This window comes from Panthera onca, chromosome X (assembly GCF_046562875.1).
Source record: "Panthera onca isolate mPanOnc1 chromosome X, mPanOnc1 haplotype 2, whole genome shotgun sequence".
NCBI classification, from domain to species: Eukaryota; Metazoa; Chordata; class Mammalia; order Carnivora; family Felidae; genus Panthera; species Panthera onca.
In genome coordinates this window covers 56,884,061-56,901,353 of record NC_138357.1, presented here as the reverse complement: position 1 = coordinate 56,901,353, position 17,293 = coordinate 56,884,061, and the positions used below count along the sequence as shown (strand labels likewise).

The 17,293-nt window shown below is 35.3% G+C and overlaps 1 protein-coding gene across 1 annotated transcript in view; it reads left to right on the top strand.

Moving 5' to 3' along the window:
- DACH2 (dachshund family transcription factor 2) overlaps window positions 1-17,293 on the top strand; it is an 845,266-nt gene that overhangs the window by 803,488 nt on the left and 24,485 nt on the right. The window lies entirely within an intron of this gene.

Below are 17,293 nucleotides of genomic sequence, written 5' to 3'. Positions count from 1 at the left end.
TATGACCAGAGCCAGAGACGGACGCTTAACTGACTGAGCTACCCAGGCGACCCTAAATTTAACTATTTTAAAGACTACAATTCAGTGCATTTAATACATTCAAAAAGTTGTGCTATCATCTCTGTCTAGTTCCAAAATATTTTTCACCCCCAAAATAATCTCCATTTCCATTAAGCAGTCTTTCTTCCTTCCTCACTTTACCCTGGTCTCTGGGAAACATTAAATTGCTTTCTGAATTTATGGGCTTATTTATTCTGGATATTCATATAAATATAATCATACTGTATGAGACATTTTGTGTGTGGCTTCTTTCACTTATAGTGTTTTCAAGATTTATTTATGTTGCAACATATATCAGTATTTTATTTGTTTTATGGCTAATAATATTCCATTATATGGTTATATCATGTATTTTAATCAATTCATCAGTGGCTGGACATTTATGATGTTTCCCCTTTGGGCCATTGTGAGTAGTGTTGCCATAAACATCCATGTACAAGCATTTTTTTTATACCTATTCTTCTTAATGTTTATTTGAGAGAAAGAGAGAATGAGCAGGGGAGGTGCAGAGACAGAGAGAGAGAGAGAGAGACAGGAGAGAGAGAGAGAGAGAGAGAGAGAGAGAGAGAGAGAGAGAGATTCCCAAGCAGGTTTTGCACTGTCAGTGTAGAGATGGGGGTGGGGCTCAATCTCACGACCATGAGATCATGAAGTGTGTCAAAATCAAGAGTCAGATGCTTAACTGACTGAGCCACCCAGGCGCCCTGTGTTTGATACCTATTTTTAATGCTTCGGGGTATATATCTAGGAGTGAAATTGTTATTTCATGTGGTAATGCTACATTTAGTTTTTTTAGTGACTGCCAAAATGTTTTCCACAGTGGATATACCATTCTATGTTTTCATCAGCAATGTACAAATTTTTCAATTTATCCACATCTTCACCCACAGTCATTCTTTTCTTTTTTCAAATACCCCTCCTACTGAATGTGAAGTGGTAACTTATTTAGGCTTGTTTGCATTTTCCTGATAACTAATGACATCAAAAATCTTTATATATGCTTGTTGGCCTTTTGCATATTTTTTGGAGAAGTGTCTGTTTAAGTCCTTTGTCCATTTTTAAATTGGATTATTTGTCTATTTTTTTTCAGTTGTAAGAGCTCTAAAAAAACAGTTATTTATACAGTCTGGTTAGTAAACCATTATTCAGCATAAGCTTTGTAATTTTTTTACCATAATGAAGGTTTTCACTTTCTTGATATCATCCCTTGATGCACAAAAGTTTGTAATTTTGATGATGTTCAATTTATTTATTGTTTCTTGCTGATTCTTTTATTGTCATATCCAAAAACCCATTAAACAAATCTAAGGTAATTAATATTTATGTATAAATTACCTTCTAAGAGTTTTATACTTTGGGCTGTTAGAGTTAGGTTGCTAGTGACTTTTGAGTTAATTTTTAAAATTTTTTTAAAGTTTATTTTTTTGAGAGAGACAGATACAGCATGAGTGAAGGAGGGGCAGAAAGAGAGAGAGGGAGAGAGAGAATCCCAAGAAGGCTCTATATTGTCAATGTGGAGGCCAATGTTGGGCTCAAACTCATGAACCACAAGATCATGATCTGAGCAGAAGCCAAGAGTTGGATGTTCAACTGACTGAGCCACCAAGTGCCCTGAGTTAATTTTTGTATATGATGTCAGGTAGCAGTCCAACTCCATTTTCATATGGATATCAAGTTGTCTCAGCATCATTATTTAAATGCTTATTCTTTCTCCATTGAATAATTTTAGCATCTTTGTCAATAACTGACCATAGAAGTAGGGTTTATTTATGGATTCTCAATTCAATTTTATTGGTCTATATGTCTATGCTTATGCTAGTACCACATTGTTTTGATTAATATATTTTTTAGTAAGTTTTAAATATTTAAACAGAGAATGATGAGTTTCCTTTGTTATTCCTTTTGAAGACAGTTTTGGTTATTCTGGATCCTTTGCAATTTTATATGAATTTTAGAATTAATTTTCCCACTTCTATTTAAAAAAACCCTTGGGTATCCCTGATGAAATAGATGCAAAAGTCCTCAGCAAAATACTAGCAAACAAAATTCAATAATATAATTTAAAAACTTCACCATGATTGTGTGAGATTTATTCCTGGAGTTCAAACGTGGCTCAATATTTGCAAATCAATCAATATGATACACCACATCAAAAAAAGAATGTATAAGAACAATATGATCATATCAATAGATGCAGGAAAAAAGCATTTGATAAAGTACAATATACATTCATGAGAAAAACCTTCATAAAGTATGTTTAGATAAGACATTCCTCAACATAACAAATGACATATATGAAAAACCCACAGCTAACATCATCTTCAGTGGGGAAAATCTGAAAGCTTATCCCCTAAGATCACAAGCAAGACAGGTATGTCCACTCTCCTTTTACTCACAAAGTACTGGACATCCTAGCCATACCAATTAGAATACATAGAATACATAAAGAAATAAAAGGCATCCAAATTGGTAAGAAAGAAGTAAAACTTTCACTATTTGCAGATGATGATACTATATAAAGAAAACTTGAAAAATTACACCAAAATACTGCTAAAACTGATACATGATTTCAGTAAAGTCACGGGATAAAAAATCAATGTGCAGAAATCTGTTTCATTCTTACATACTAATAATGAAGCAAGAGAAAGAGAAATTGAGAAGACAATCCTATTACAATTGTACCACAAACCATAAGATACCTGGGGATAAAATTAACCAAAGGGTGAAAATCTGTACTTTAAAACTATAAAATACTGATGAAAAAAAAATCAAGATAGCACAAAGAAGTGGGAAGGCATTCCATGCTCATGGATTAGAAGAACAAATATTGTCAAAATGTCTTTGCTATCCAAAGCTATCTATGCATTTAATTTAATCCCCATAAAAATACCAACAGCATTTTATACAGAACTAAAAGAAACAATTCTAAAATTTGTATGGAACCGGGAAAGATCCCAAATAGCCAAAGAAATCATGAGGAAGATAAGCAAAGTTGGAGGCATCACAATTCTGGATTTCAAATGATATTACAAAGGAGTAGTCATCAAAACAGTATGGCACTCGCACAAAAATAGGCACATAGATAAATGGAATAGAATAGACAACAAAGTAATGAACCCACAACTATGTGGTCAATTAATCTCTGACAAAGCAGGAAGGAATATCCAATGGAAAACAGACTGTCTCAGCAACAACTGGTGTTGGGAAAATTGGAAAGCAACATGCAAAAGCAAGAAACTGTAATAAGGTATACCATATTACACCATACAGAAAAATAAATTTAAAATGGATTAAATACCTAAATATGAGACCTGAAACCATAAATATCCAGAAAAGAACATAGGCAGTAACTGCTTTGGCATCAGTCATAACAACTTTTTTCTAGATAGGTGTACCGAGGCAAGGGAAATGAAAGCAAAAATAATCTGTTATAACTACATACAAATAAAATGCTTCCACACAGCACAGGAAACAATTAACAAAGCTAAAAGGCAACCTACAGAATGGGAAAAGATATTGCAAATGAAATATCTGATATAGGGTTAGTACACAAAATTTATAAAGAACTAATAAAACTCAACACCCCCAAAGTGAATAATCCCATTAAAAATGGGCAGCAGACATGAACAGACATTTTTCCAAATAAAACATCCACATTGCCAACAAACACATGAAAAGATGTTCGCCATCACTTCCCATCAGGGAAATGCAACTCAAAACTACAATGAGATATCACCTAACACCTGTCAGAATGACTAAAATCAACACAACAAGAAACAACAGGTGTTGGCGAGGAGAAAGGAGAACCCTCTTGCACTGTTGGTGGGAATGCCAACTGGTGCAACCACTGTGGAAAACAGTATGGAGGTTCCTCAGAAAGTTAAAATTAGAACTACCCTATGATTCATCAATCACACTATTGGGTATTTACCCAAAGAAGACCAAAACACTAATTCAAAGGTAAACAAGCACCCCTATGTTTATAGCAGTATTATTTACAGTACTCAAGATAAGAATACAACCCAAGTGTCCGCTGATGAATGAATGGAAAAAGAAGATGTCGTATGTGTATACAATGGAATATTATTCAGTCATAAAAAAAGAATGAAAACTTGGAGCACTTGGGTGGCTCAGTTGGTTAAGCATCCAACTCCTGATTTTGGTTCAGGTCATGATCTCATGGTTTGTGAGATCGAGCCCTACACTGAAGCTGTCAGCACAGAGCCTGCTTGGGATTCTCTCTCTCCCTCTCTCTCTCCTTCCCCTGCTCATGCTGGCACTTTCTCTCTCTCTGTCTCTCTGTCTCTGTCTCTCTCTACCTCCAAAAACAAATAAATAAACATTAAAAAATGAAATCTTGCCATTTGCAGTGACATGGTTGGAGCTAGAGAGCATAATGCTAAGTGAATTAAGTCAGTCAGAGAAAGAAAAATACTGTATGATTTCAGTCATGTGTGGAATTTAAGGAAAAAAGCAAATGGGCCAAGGGAAAAAAAAGAGAGAGAGAGAGAAATCAAGAAATAGACTCTTAACTACAGAGTACAAAGTGATGGTTACCAGAGGGGAGGTGATTAGGAGGATGGGTTAAATAGGTGATGGGGATGAAGTGCACTTATCATGATGAACACTGGGTGATGTATGGAATTTTAATTGTTAAATCACTATACTGTATACCTGAAACTAATATAATAATGTATGTTAACATACCTGAACTAAAATAGAAACATATAAAAAAAACAAAAAAAACCCTTTGTGTTCATTACAGAGTTTGCGTTGAATCTATAGATTGTTTGGTTAATATTGCTATCTTAATATTATCTTCTATCAATGAACATAAAATATCTTTCCAATTTTGTAATTATTTAAAAATTATTTCAACAACGTGTTGTAGTTTTTAGTGTTCAAAATGTGAACATTGTTAAATATATTCCTATGTATTTTATTATTTTGATTCTAGTGTAAATGGAATTGATTTCTGAATTTTATATTCATCCCTTGTGTGTTTGGTGTCATATAAGAAGGCTTTTTTTTAATACAAATGCAGAATTATTTACTTCAATATTTTCTTCTGAGAGTGTTATAGTGTTAGTCCTTACATTTAGATACATGATTCATTTGAGTTAATTTCATGTATAGTATAGTGAAGGAGTTAAATTTCATTCTTCTGCTTGGGAATATCCAGTAGTACAAGTACTATTTGTTGAAAAGTTTACTCAATAACCATTCAAACATTTTGTTACCCTAGACAAAAATCAATTGACCATAACATTTGAGGGTTTACTTCTAGACTTTTGATTATATTCCATTGATATGTATACCTAATCTTATTACAATACAAAATTATCTTGATTACTTTGGCTTTGTATTAATTTTGAAATCAGAAAATGTTTACCTTCCTTTTTTGTTTTTTATCTCAAAATTGTTATGGTTGTTCACCATTCCTCACATTTCTATATTAATTTTATTTTCAGTTGTTAATATTTGCAAAGAAATCAACTGTGAATTTTATAGGGATTTGACTGAATCTATAGGTCAGCTTGAAAAATATTGCCACATCAGCAATATTGTCTTCCAATACATGAACATGGGATGTATATTCACTTATTTTATTTATGTCTTCTTTATTTTAACAATGTTTTGTAATTTTTAGGGTATATGTTTTGTACTTCTTTTGATAAATGTGTTACTAAATGTTTTGTTTGTTTGTTTATTTATTTATTTATTTATTTATTTATTTATGAGAGCACTAACGGGGGAGAGGCGGTGAGGAGAAAAGAGAGACTCTTAAGCAGGCTCTGTGCTCAGTGTGGAGTCTGATGTGGGGCTTGATCCTACGACCCTGGAATCATGACCTGAGCTGAGATCAAGAGTCTGACTCTCAACTGACTGAGCCACTCAGATGCCTCATAAATGTTTTAACATTTTAATGCTATTTTAATTTGGTAGTTTTCTTAATTTAACTTTTTATTGTTCATTGATAGTGTGTAGAAACACAATTGTTACTGTATACTGATCTTGTATCTTGCAAATTTGCTGAACTCATGTTATCTCTAGTAGTGTGTGTGTGTGTGTGTGTGTGTGTGTGTGCACGCGTTTGTGTTTGTATTCCTTATGAGTATCTACATACTAGAACATGATGTTTTCAAATAAAGATAGATTAACTTCTTCCTTTCCAATCTGGATAACTTTTATTTGTTTCTTGTGTAAACTTTTTGGCTAGAGCTTCCAGTACAATACTCTATAGAAGTGGCAATAACAGACATTCTTGTGTTGTCCCAATCTTAGGGATAAAGTATATATTCCATGATTTTAGGAATAGATTTTTTCATAGTTTTATCAGAGTGAATAAGTCCTCTATTTCTAGTGTGTTGAGTATTTTTGTCATGATGGGCTGTTCAATTATGTTAAATTCTTTTGTGTGTCTATTCACACCACTTTGTGTTTTTGGTCTTTAATGATATTCATATGATGTAGTACATTGATTTTTATATGTGAAATCACCTCTTGGAATAAATCTCACTTGGTCATGGTGGCTTTTTTAAATATGTTGTTGCATTTGGTTTCCTGGTATTTTGCTTAGGAATTTGCATCTGTATGATGAAACACTGGTATATAATATTCGTTTTCTCTTTTGCCTTTTTCCTGATATTGGAGTTACATCAGTCTCAAAGAATGATTTGGGAATTGTTCCCTTTTCTTCTATTTTTTGGAAGATTTTGTGACTTATTGGTGTTAATACTTCTTTCAATATATGGTATAATTCACCAGTGAATTCATCTGGGCTTGGACTCTGTTATTTGCTGTTTTGGTTTTTTAATGTTTGTTTACTTTTGACAGAGAGACAGAGCACTAATAGGGGAGGGGCAGAGAAAGAGGGAGACACAGAATCTGGAGCAGGCTCCATGTCCTGACCTGTCAGCACAGAGCCTGACACAGGACTCGACCCATGAACCATAAGATCATGACCTAAGCCAGAGTTGGATTCTTAACAGACCGAGCCACCCAGGAGCCCCACTGTTGTTGTTTTCAAGTATAGCTCACACACAATCTTACATTAGTTTTAGGTGTCTAACACAGTGCTTCAACTTCTGTATATGTTATGGTATGCTTACCATAAGTATAGCTACCATTTGCTACCACACAAGACTATTACAATATCATTGATTATATTTCCTATGTTGTGCATTTTATCCCCATAACTTATTCATTCCATAACTGGAAGCCTGTAATTCCCACTCTTCTTCAATCACTTTGCCAATCCCGCAGGCCCTCTCTCCTCTGGCAACTATCAGTTTGTTCTCTATATTTATAGGTCTGATTCTGCATTTTTTCATTTTTTATTATTATTTTAAAAATTTACATAAAATTTAGTCAGCATATAGTGCAACAATGATTTCAGGACTAGATTCCTTAGTGCCCGTTTCCTATTTAGCCCATCCCCTCTCCCACAACCCCTCCAGTAACCCTAAGTTTGTTCTCCATGTTTATGAATCTCTTCTGTTTTGTCCCCCTCCCTGTTTTTATATTATTTTGTTTCCCTTCCCTTATTTTCATCTGTTTTGTCTCTTAAAGTCCTCATATGAGTGAAGTCATGATTTTTGTCTTCTCTGACTGACTAATTTCACTTAGCATAGGCCCCTCCAGTTCCATCCACATAGTTGCAAATGGCAAGATTTCATTATTTTTAATTGCTGAGTAATACTCCATTGTGTGTGTGTGTATATATATATATATATATATATATATATATATATATATACCACATCTTCTTTATCCATTCATCCATCAATAGACATTTGAGCTCTTTCCATACTTTGGCTATTGTTGATAGTGCTGCTATAAACATTGGGATGCATGTGTCCCTTCAAACAGCACACCTCTATCCCGTGGATAATACCTATTAGTGCAATTGCTGGGTGGTAGGGTAGTTCTATTTTTAGTTTTTTGAGGAACCTCCATACTGTTTTCTAGAGTGGCTGCACCAGACTGAACTCCCACCAACAATGCAAAAGAGATCCTCTTTCTCCGCATCCTTGCCAAAATCTGTTGTTGCCTGAGTTGTTAATGTTAGCCATCTGACAGATGTAAGGAGGTATCTTATTGTGGTTTTGATTTGTATTTCCCTGATGATGAGTGAAGTTGAGCATGTTTTCATGTGTCGGTTGGCCACTAGGATGTCTTCTTTGGAGAAGTGTCTATTCATGTCTTTTGCCCATTTCTTCACTGGATTATTTGTTTTTTGGGTGTTGAGTTTGATAAGTTCCTTTTAGATTTTGGATACTAACCCTTTATCTGATATGTCGTTTGAAAATATCTTCTCCCATTCTGTCGGTTGCCTTTCAGTTTTGCTGATTGTTTCCTTTGCTGTGCAGAAGCTTTTTTTTTTTTTTTTTCGACGTTTTTTTTTTTTTATTTATTTTTGGGACAGAGAGAGACAGAGCATGAATGGGGGAGGGGCAGAGAGAGAAGGAGACACAGAATCGGAAAGAGGCTCCAGGCTCCGAGCTGTCAGCCCAGAGCCTGACGCGGGGCTCGAACCCACGGACCGCGAGATCGTGACCTGGCTGAAGTCGGACGCTTAACCGACTGCGCCACCCAGGCGCCCCTGTGCAGAAGCTTTTTACTTTGATGAGATCCCTGTAGTTCATTTTTGATTTTGTTTCCCTTGCCTCTGGAGACGTGTTGAGTAAGAAGTTGCTGGGGGCAAGATGAAAGAGGCTTTTGGTTGCTTTCTCCTTGAGGATTTTGATGGCTTCCTGTCTTACATTGAGTTCTTTCATCCATTTTGAGTTTACTTTTGTGTATGGTGTAAGAAAGTGGTCCAGGTTGATTATTCTGCATGTCGCTGTCCAGTTTTCCCAACACCACTTGCTGAAGACACTGTCTTTATTCCATTGCATATTCTTTCTTGCTTTCTCAAAGATTAGTTGGCCTTAGGTTTGTGGGTCCATTTCCAGGTTCTTTATTCTGTTCCATTGATCTGAGTGTCTGTTCTCCTGCCAGTACCATACTGTCTTCAGGATTACAACTTTGTAGTACAGCTTGAAGTCCGGGATTGCGACCAAAACCTCCTGCTTTGGTTTTCTTTTTCAAGATTGCTCTGGTAATTCAGGGTCTTTTATGGTTCCATATAAATTTTAGGATTATTTGTTCTACCTCTTTGAAGAATGCTGGTGTTATTTTGATAGGTACTACACTGAATATAGATTGCTTTGGGGAGTATTGATATTTTAACAATATTTGTTCTTCATCTCCAGGAGCATGGAATCTTTTTCCCTTTTTTTGTGTCTTTTCATTTTCTTTCATAAGCTTTCTATAGTTGTCAGCATATAGATTTTTCACCTCGGGTTAGATTTATTCCTAGGTATTTTATGGTTTTTGGTGCAACTGTAAACAGGATTGATTCCTTGATACCTCTTTCTGTTGACTCATTGTTAGGGTATAGGAATGCAACCGATTTCTGTGCATTGATTTTATATCCTGCAACTTTGCTGAATTCATGAATCAATTCTAGCAGTTTTTTGGTGGAATCTTTAGGGTTTTTCATATAGGGTATCATGTCATCTGCGGAGAGTGAAAGTTTGACCTCTTCCTAGCTGATTTGCATGCCTTTTATTTCTTTGTGTTGTCTGATTGCAGAGGCTAAGTCTTCCAATACTAAGTTGAATAACAGTGGCGAGAGTGGAGATCCTTGTCTTGTTCCTGACCTGAGGGGAAAGCTTTCAGGTTTTCCACATTGAGGATGATATTAGCGGTGGGACTTTCATATATTGCTTTTATGATCTTGAGTTATGATCCTTCTATCCCTAATTCCCTCAAGTTTTTATCAAGAGAGGATGCTGTATTTTGTCAAATGCTTTCTCTGCATCTATTGAGAGGATCATGTGATTCTTGTTCTTTCTCTTATTGATGTGATGTATCACATTGATTAGTTTGCAGAATTCAACCAGCCCTGCATTCCAGGAATAAATCCCACTTGATCATGGTGAATAATTCTCTTAATATATTGTTGGATCCACTTGGTTAGTATCTTGTTGAGGATTTTTGCATCCATGTGCATCAGGGAAATTGGTCTGTAGTTCTCCTTTATAGTGAGGTTTTGTCTGATTTTGTAATCAATGTAATGCTGGTTGTATATAGAAAGTGTTTGGAAGATTTCCTTCCATGTATATTTTTTGGAACAACTTCAGAAGAATAGGTGTTAACTCCTCTGTGTTTGGTAGAATTTTCCTGGAAAGCCATCTGGTGCTGGACTCTTGTTTTTTGGGATATCTTTTATTGCTAGTTCGATTTCTTTGCTGGTCATGGGTCTGTTTATATTTTCTATTTCTTCCTGCTTAAGTTTTGGTAGTGTATATGTTTCTAGGAATTTGTCCATTTCTTCCAAATTGCCCATTTTATTGGCATATAATTGTTCATAATATTCTCTTATTTTTGTTTGTATTTCTGCTGTGTTGGTTGTGATCTCTCCTCTTTCATTCTTGATTTTATTTATTTGGGTCCTTTCCTTTTTCTTTTTGATCAAACTGGCTAGGGGTTTACCAGTTTTGTTAATTCTTTCAAAGAACCAGCTTCTGGTTTCATTGATCTTTTCTACTGTTTTTTGTTAGTTTGTTTGTTTGCTTGCTTGTTTTGTTTGTTTTGTTGTTTGTTGTTTTTGTTGTTGTTGTAGCATTGATTTCTGCTCTAATCTTTATTATTTCTTGCCTTCTGCTCGTTTGGGTTTTTATTTGTTTTTCTTTTTCCAGTTATATAAGGTGTAAGGTTAGGTTGTGTATCTGAGACCTTTCTTCCTTCTTTAGGAAATCCTGGATTGCTATATACTTCCTTCTTATGTCCACCTTTGCTGCATCCCAGTGGTTTTGGGCTAGGTGTTATCATTTTTATTGGCTTCCATATAATTTTTAATTTCCTCTTTAACTTCTTGGTTAGCCCAGTCATTCTTTAGTTTGATGTTCTTTAGTCTCCAAATGTTTGTTATCTTTCCAAATATTTTCTTGTGGTTGACTTCAAATTTCCTAGTGTTGTGGTCTGAAAATATGCATGATATGATCTCAATCTTTTTTGTACTTGTTGAGGGCCGATTTGTGTCCCAGTATGTGACCTATTCTGGAGAATGTTCCATGTGCACTGAAGAAGAATATGTAATTCACTCCTTAAGATTAAATTTTATGTCTATATCTGTTAAGTCCACCCAGTCCAGTGTGTCATTCAATGCCATTGTTTCCTTGTTGATTTTCTGTTTAGATGATCTGTCCATTGTGTTAAGTAAGGTATTGACGTCCCCTACTACACTGGAATTATTATCAATCAGTTTTTTTTTATGTTTTTGATTTATATATTTGGGTTTTTCCACATTTGGAGCATAAACGTTTACAATTGTTAGGTCTTCTTGGTGGATGGACCACTTAATTATGATATAATGCCCTTTTTCATCCCTTGTTACTATCTTTATTTTCAAATTTAGTTTGTCTGATATATGTATGGTTACTCTGGCTTCTTTCTGGCGACCATTAGCATGATAGATGGTTCTCCATTCCCTAATTTTCAATATGAAGGTGTCTTTAGGTCTAAAATGTGTCTCTTGTAAACAGCTTGTTTTCTTATCCATACTTAACCCTGTGTTTTTGATTGGATCATTGAGTCCATTGATGTTTACAGTGAGTACTGAAAGATATAAATTATTGCCATTATGTTGCCTGTAGAGTTGTGGTTTCTGGTGGTGTTCTCTGGTCCTTTCTAGTCTTTGTTGCTTTTGGTCTTTTTGCATTTTTTTTTCCATTTTTCTTCCCTCATAAAGTTCCCCTGAAAATTTCTTGTAGGGAAGGTTTAGTGTCATGAACTCCTTTAATCTTTGTTTGTCTGGGAACCTTTTTATCTCTCCTTTTATTTTGAATTACAACTTTGTTGTATAAAGAATTCTTGACTGCATGTTTTTCCAATTAAGCACATTGAATATATCCTGCCACTCCTTTCTGGCCTGCCAAGTTTCTGTGGATAGGTCTGCTGCAAATGTGATCTGTTTTCTCTTGTAGGTTGAGGACATCTATTCCCTTTCTGCTTTCATGATTCTCTCCTTGCCTGAGTATTTTTTCAATTTGACTATGATATGCCTTGTTGATGGTCAGTGTTTGCTGAATCTAATGTACGTTCTCTGTGCTTCCTGAATTTTGATCTTTGTCTTTCCCCAGGTTAGGAAAAATTTCTGCTATGATTTGCTCACATAAACCTGCCAATTTTTCTGTCTCTTCATGTTCTGAGACTGGGTCAATTGCACCCTTGAGGAATACTGCAAGTCTCTCTGCCTGATTATTTTATGGCCTCTAAAGTGCTTCATAGTTTGATTTCTAGAGGAAACACAATGTAATTTCAATAATATTTAATTCTTTTCACTGGCCTAGCTATTCACTTTTCTTTCTTTCTCTTTTCCTTTCTCATTCTTGAATACAGAAAGAGAAAACAATTATTTTTATTTTCCATTTTTATTGAAAAGATTTTTTGGAAATTTTTTACTATATTTTTACATTTTTATAAATTTTATACTCCATTTTACTTCCATATTTTCATTTTATCTCATTATATTCATTTTTTAAAATTTTCAAACATTTTCCTTTTTCCTCTTTTTACTTTTCTTATCTTTACCTTTCTTCTGTAATCCATCAAGTTTCTATAAATAACGAGACCAAAACACACCTAGTATCTAGAATCCTTTATTTGATTTTTTGTGTTGTTTTTAATTGCTTAATTTACATATATATTTTTTACTTTATTAATTCCTTATCTATCTTCAAAATGAGGAAACGAAGGAATTCACCCCAAAAGAAAGAACAGGAAGAAATGTGAGCCAGGGACTTAATCAACACAGATAAAAAGCAAGATGTGCAAACCAGAATTTAGAATCACGGTAATAAGAATACTAGCTTGGCCACAGTAACTTCTTACTCAACAAGTCTCTGGAGGCAAGAGAAACAAAAGCAAAAATGAACTACTGGACTTCATCAAAATAGAAAGCTTCTGCACAGTGAAGGAAACAATCAGCAAAACTAAAAGGCAACCGACAGAATGGGAGAAGATATTTGCAAATGATATATCACATAAAGGGTTAGTATCTAAAATCTACAAAGAACTTATCAAACTCAACACCCAAAAAACAAATAATCCAGTGAAGAAATGGGCAAAAGACATGAATAGACACTTCTCAAGGAAGACATCCAGATGGCCAACAGACACATGAAAAAATGCTCAACGTCACTCATCATCAGGGAACTACAAATCAAAACCACAATGGGATACCACCTCACACCTGTCAGAATGGCTAACATTAACAACTCAGGCAAAAACAGATGTTGGCGTGGATGCGGAGAAAGATGATCTCTTTTGCATTGTTGGTGGCAATGCAAGCTGGTGCAGCCACTCTGGAAAACAGTATGGAGGTTCCTCAAAAAACTAAAAATAGAAATAACTTATTACCCAGCAATTGCAATACTAGGCATTTTTCCTTCAGATACAGGTGTGCTGTTTTGAAGGGACACAACCCCTCTACTCCTGAAATCATTGTTGCACTATATGCTAACTAATTTGAGTGTAAATTTAAAAAAAATAAATAAAAGTAAAAATCAAATAAAAAAATAATACCTGCTGTTGTTGAAAATAAATTAGAATCCCTTTCTGCAGAAATAAAACAAGTAAAAGTCAGTATGAAATACAAAATGTTATAACCGAGCTGCAATCTTAAATAGATGCCACGGCAGTAAAGATGGAAGAAACAGAGCAGCGAATCAGCGATATAGTGACAAACTTATGGAGAATAATGAAGCAGAAAAAAAAGAGGAAGACTAAAGAGCAAAAGAGCACAATGTAAGAATTAGAGAACTCAGTGACTCTTGATCTTTCTTTTAGAGAGAATTCCTCCATCTTGTCATTTTGTATATGTTTTTGTCTTTTGTGTTTTATGAAGGCTTATTTGTTTCCTACTTCTGAGACTAATGTTGTATTAAGAGGGAGTCATACACTGTCAAGGGCCTGGCACTTCAGGAAGTGTTTCTGGTGTATGCTCTGTGCCCTTTGCTGTTGCATTATGGCTGCTCTTTCCCACAGTTAAGTCCTCTGAAGAGTTTCTTGTTGATTGCAGTAGGGAGTGTTTGGACCTTTACCTAGTTGCTTTGATTTGTTTGTTACAATAAGTATGATTAACAAAAAAACCTGATCAAAAATAAATAAAAAGATAGGGAGAGAAAGACAAACAGCAAACAAAAACTATAAACATGATTCCAGAGGTGGGGCGGGGGGAAGAAGCCTGATCCAAAAAAGAGAAAAGGAAACAAAGAAGAAAAAGACTATAAGCCTGATTCCAAAGGAAATACAATAAAAAAGTAATTCCTACTCCCATTTCCACCAGATCTGAAACTGATGCTTTGGAGCACTCTATGATCAGTAGACTTGGTACATTCGGGGGCTTGTGTTGATCCTCTGGTGGAGAGGCTTGCTGCACTGCCTCACAGTCAGACTTGCCCTATAAGGCTGTCTCTGCAAGGTGCAAAGGAGTGGGATTTTGTGTAAGAAGTTCCACATTTCTGTGGGGCTGCTGTGTTGATTACTGAAGTCTGACCATACTGGTGGGCTTAGGGAACATAGCACCAGTGTAATCTCTCTTCTCTGGGGAGGGGACATCACCACCACTTTTGTTCAGAATTCCCTCACAGAAAAATAATCTATCCTCTTGTATCCCAGGCTTCAGTAAGAAACCTTCCCTCAATCTGTCTGTGCCTGGGCCATCCACATGCCTGGCACCACAATTCTCCTGTGTTTTATCTTTGGTGGTTTACTGGGATTTGAAACTGCAAATCTTAAAGAATCCAACTTGGCATTGAACTGCTCCCCTCCTCCAGAAGAGAGTCCCACAGTGTTGTGTCTCTTGTCATTTTCTCCACGAAAATCAGTTGCAAGACCAATACGATGTCTGGAATTTATGGTGAAGCACAGAGAAATGTTGGAACTGGGTATCTTCCTCCTGTGTACTCTTCTGTCCCTTCCTGATGAACCACTGGTCAAAGGTGCATGCCAGGTCTTCCATCCTTGGAGAGGCAATGTTCTCTCTTCCAAATGTACTCCAGGAAAGGGAACATTCTTTCCCAGTGTGGCCCAGGGGATCCCTTCACCACACTTTCTGATGGCTGCTCTGGGGCTCTGCCCTCCTTCCCAGGAGTTTTGCTGCCCACCCAGGTTGATAGCGGTGAATGGCAGGTACTTTTAAAACCTCAAAATATGAGCCCCATTGTTTGTAAAATCTTGGGATACTCAGTTCCCCTTAATTCTCCAGTCAATCATTTTGGGGGAGTGTTTTTCCTGCATGAAACTGATGAGCTCTTCTCTCTCTCTTCTCTTTGCAAAAAGGTCATCCTCCCTTCTAGGGTACCATGGCTTTTCTCTCCCACAATTCATATCTCTGTACCTTGTACATATCATGTTCTCTCCCTATAATTGAGCAGATTGTTTTTTCTTAATTCTGAGATCAATTTTATAGGTGCTTAAAATGATTTGATATTAATCTATCTGTGTTTGAGGGATGAGGCAAGACCAGGGTCACCCTACTACTTAGCTATTTTAACTCTCCACCCATGGGTGCATAGATATTTTTAATTGTTCTATCCTATTATTGGATTAATCTTTGTATCATTATAATATCCTTCTTTGTCTCGTTACACTCTTTAACATTTATTTTGTTTGATATAAGTAGTTCTACCCTGTTTTTTTTTTTTGCTCCCATTTGCATGCTAAAATATTTTCCACTCCTTCATTTTCAGTCTGTATGCATCTTTAGGCCTGAGGTGAATCTGTTGTAAATGGCATATAAATGGGTCTCTTAATAAAACCTCATTAATTTTTTTTTGCTGTTTAGATTGTATGCTTTCCATTACCTTGTCTTCCAGATCAGTGATACATTCTTCTGCATCCTCCAATCTACAGTTGATTCCCTATAATGTACTTTTTATTTCACTTGTACTCTTCAGCTCTGATTGTTTTTTTAATACTTCCTGTCTCTTTTTCTGAATGTCCTACTGAGTTTTTCCATTCTTTTCTTCAGCCCAGTGAGTATATTTACAATTATTACTTTAAATTCTTTATCAGGCTCATCTCTGTTTCATTTAATACTTTTACTGAAGTTATTTTCTTGTTATTTCTTCTGTAGCATATTCTTCTGTCTCCACCATTTTGCTTGAGTTTCTGTGTTTGCTTCGGTGGATTAGGCAAAATAGTTACTTCTAAACTTGAAAGAATGGTATGAAGGAAGGTATGGTGACCCCTATGTAGACTCTGTGTGTTTGGTGACTTTTGCTGGCTCACTGGAGCTGTGACTGTACATGCTAGTTACTATTTTAAACAATAGTGTGTCTTTGTCTCTTGCTATTCTCTTGTGACTCTCTCTGTCTTTGATGGTTCAGTAGCTGTTCAATGAGCCCTCACTTCTTCAGGAATAAATATTTTATTAATAGGTGTAATTTGGTGTGGTCCATGGAGGAGGTGAATTCATAGTTCTTATGCTGCCATTTTGAATCAGAATGCCTGCTAATTTTGTTTGTTTTTGTTCATATTTAAGAACATATTGCCTAAACCATAGTCATAATATTTAAAGCTATGTTTCCTTCAAAGAGTTTTGCAGTTTCAGGTCTTATGTTTAAGTATTTAATTCACTTTTTTGTGTGTATGATGGAAGATAAAGGTCCTCCACATTTAAAAAAAAATTGTATAAGGACATCCAGTTTTATCAACACCGTTTTTGAAAAGATTATATTGTACCCATTTTGTATTTTTTGCACCCTTATCAACGATAGTTGACTGCATATGATTTTTTTTTCTGTGCACTCTCCTCCGTTGTATTTGTCTATATGTCTGTTTTTATGTCAGGACCATTCTCTTGATTACTGGAGTTTTCAGTAAGTGTTAAAATCAGTTTGTGTGAATTTTCAAACTTGGTTCTTCTTTTCAAGATTTTTTTGGCCATTCAGTGTCCTTGCATTTCCATTTTATTATTAGAATTATTTTTCTTCTATTTACTTAAAAAAACTGTTGGAATTTTATAAGAATTTTTTTAAATCTGTAGATTAATTTGCTGAGTAGTGTTATTTAATAACCTTAAATCTCCTGATCTAAAAACATGGAATATCTTTCTATTTATTTAGATCTTCTTTAATTTCTTTACACAATGTTTTGTAGTTTCAGTACACAAGATTTG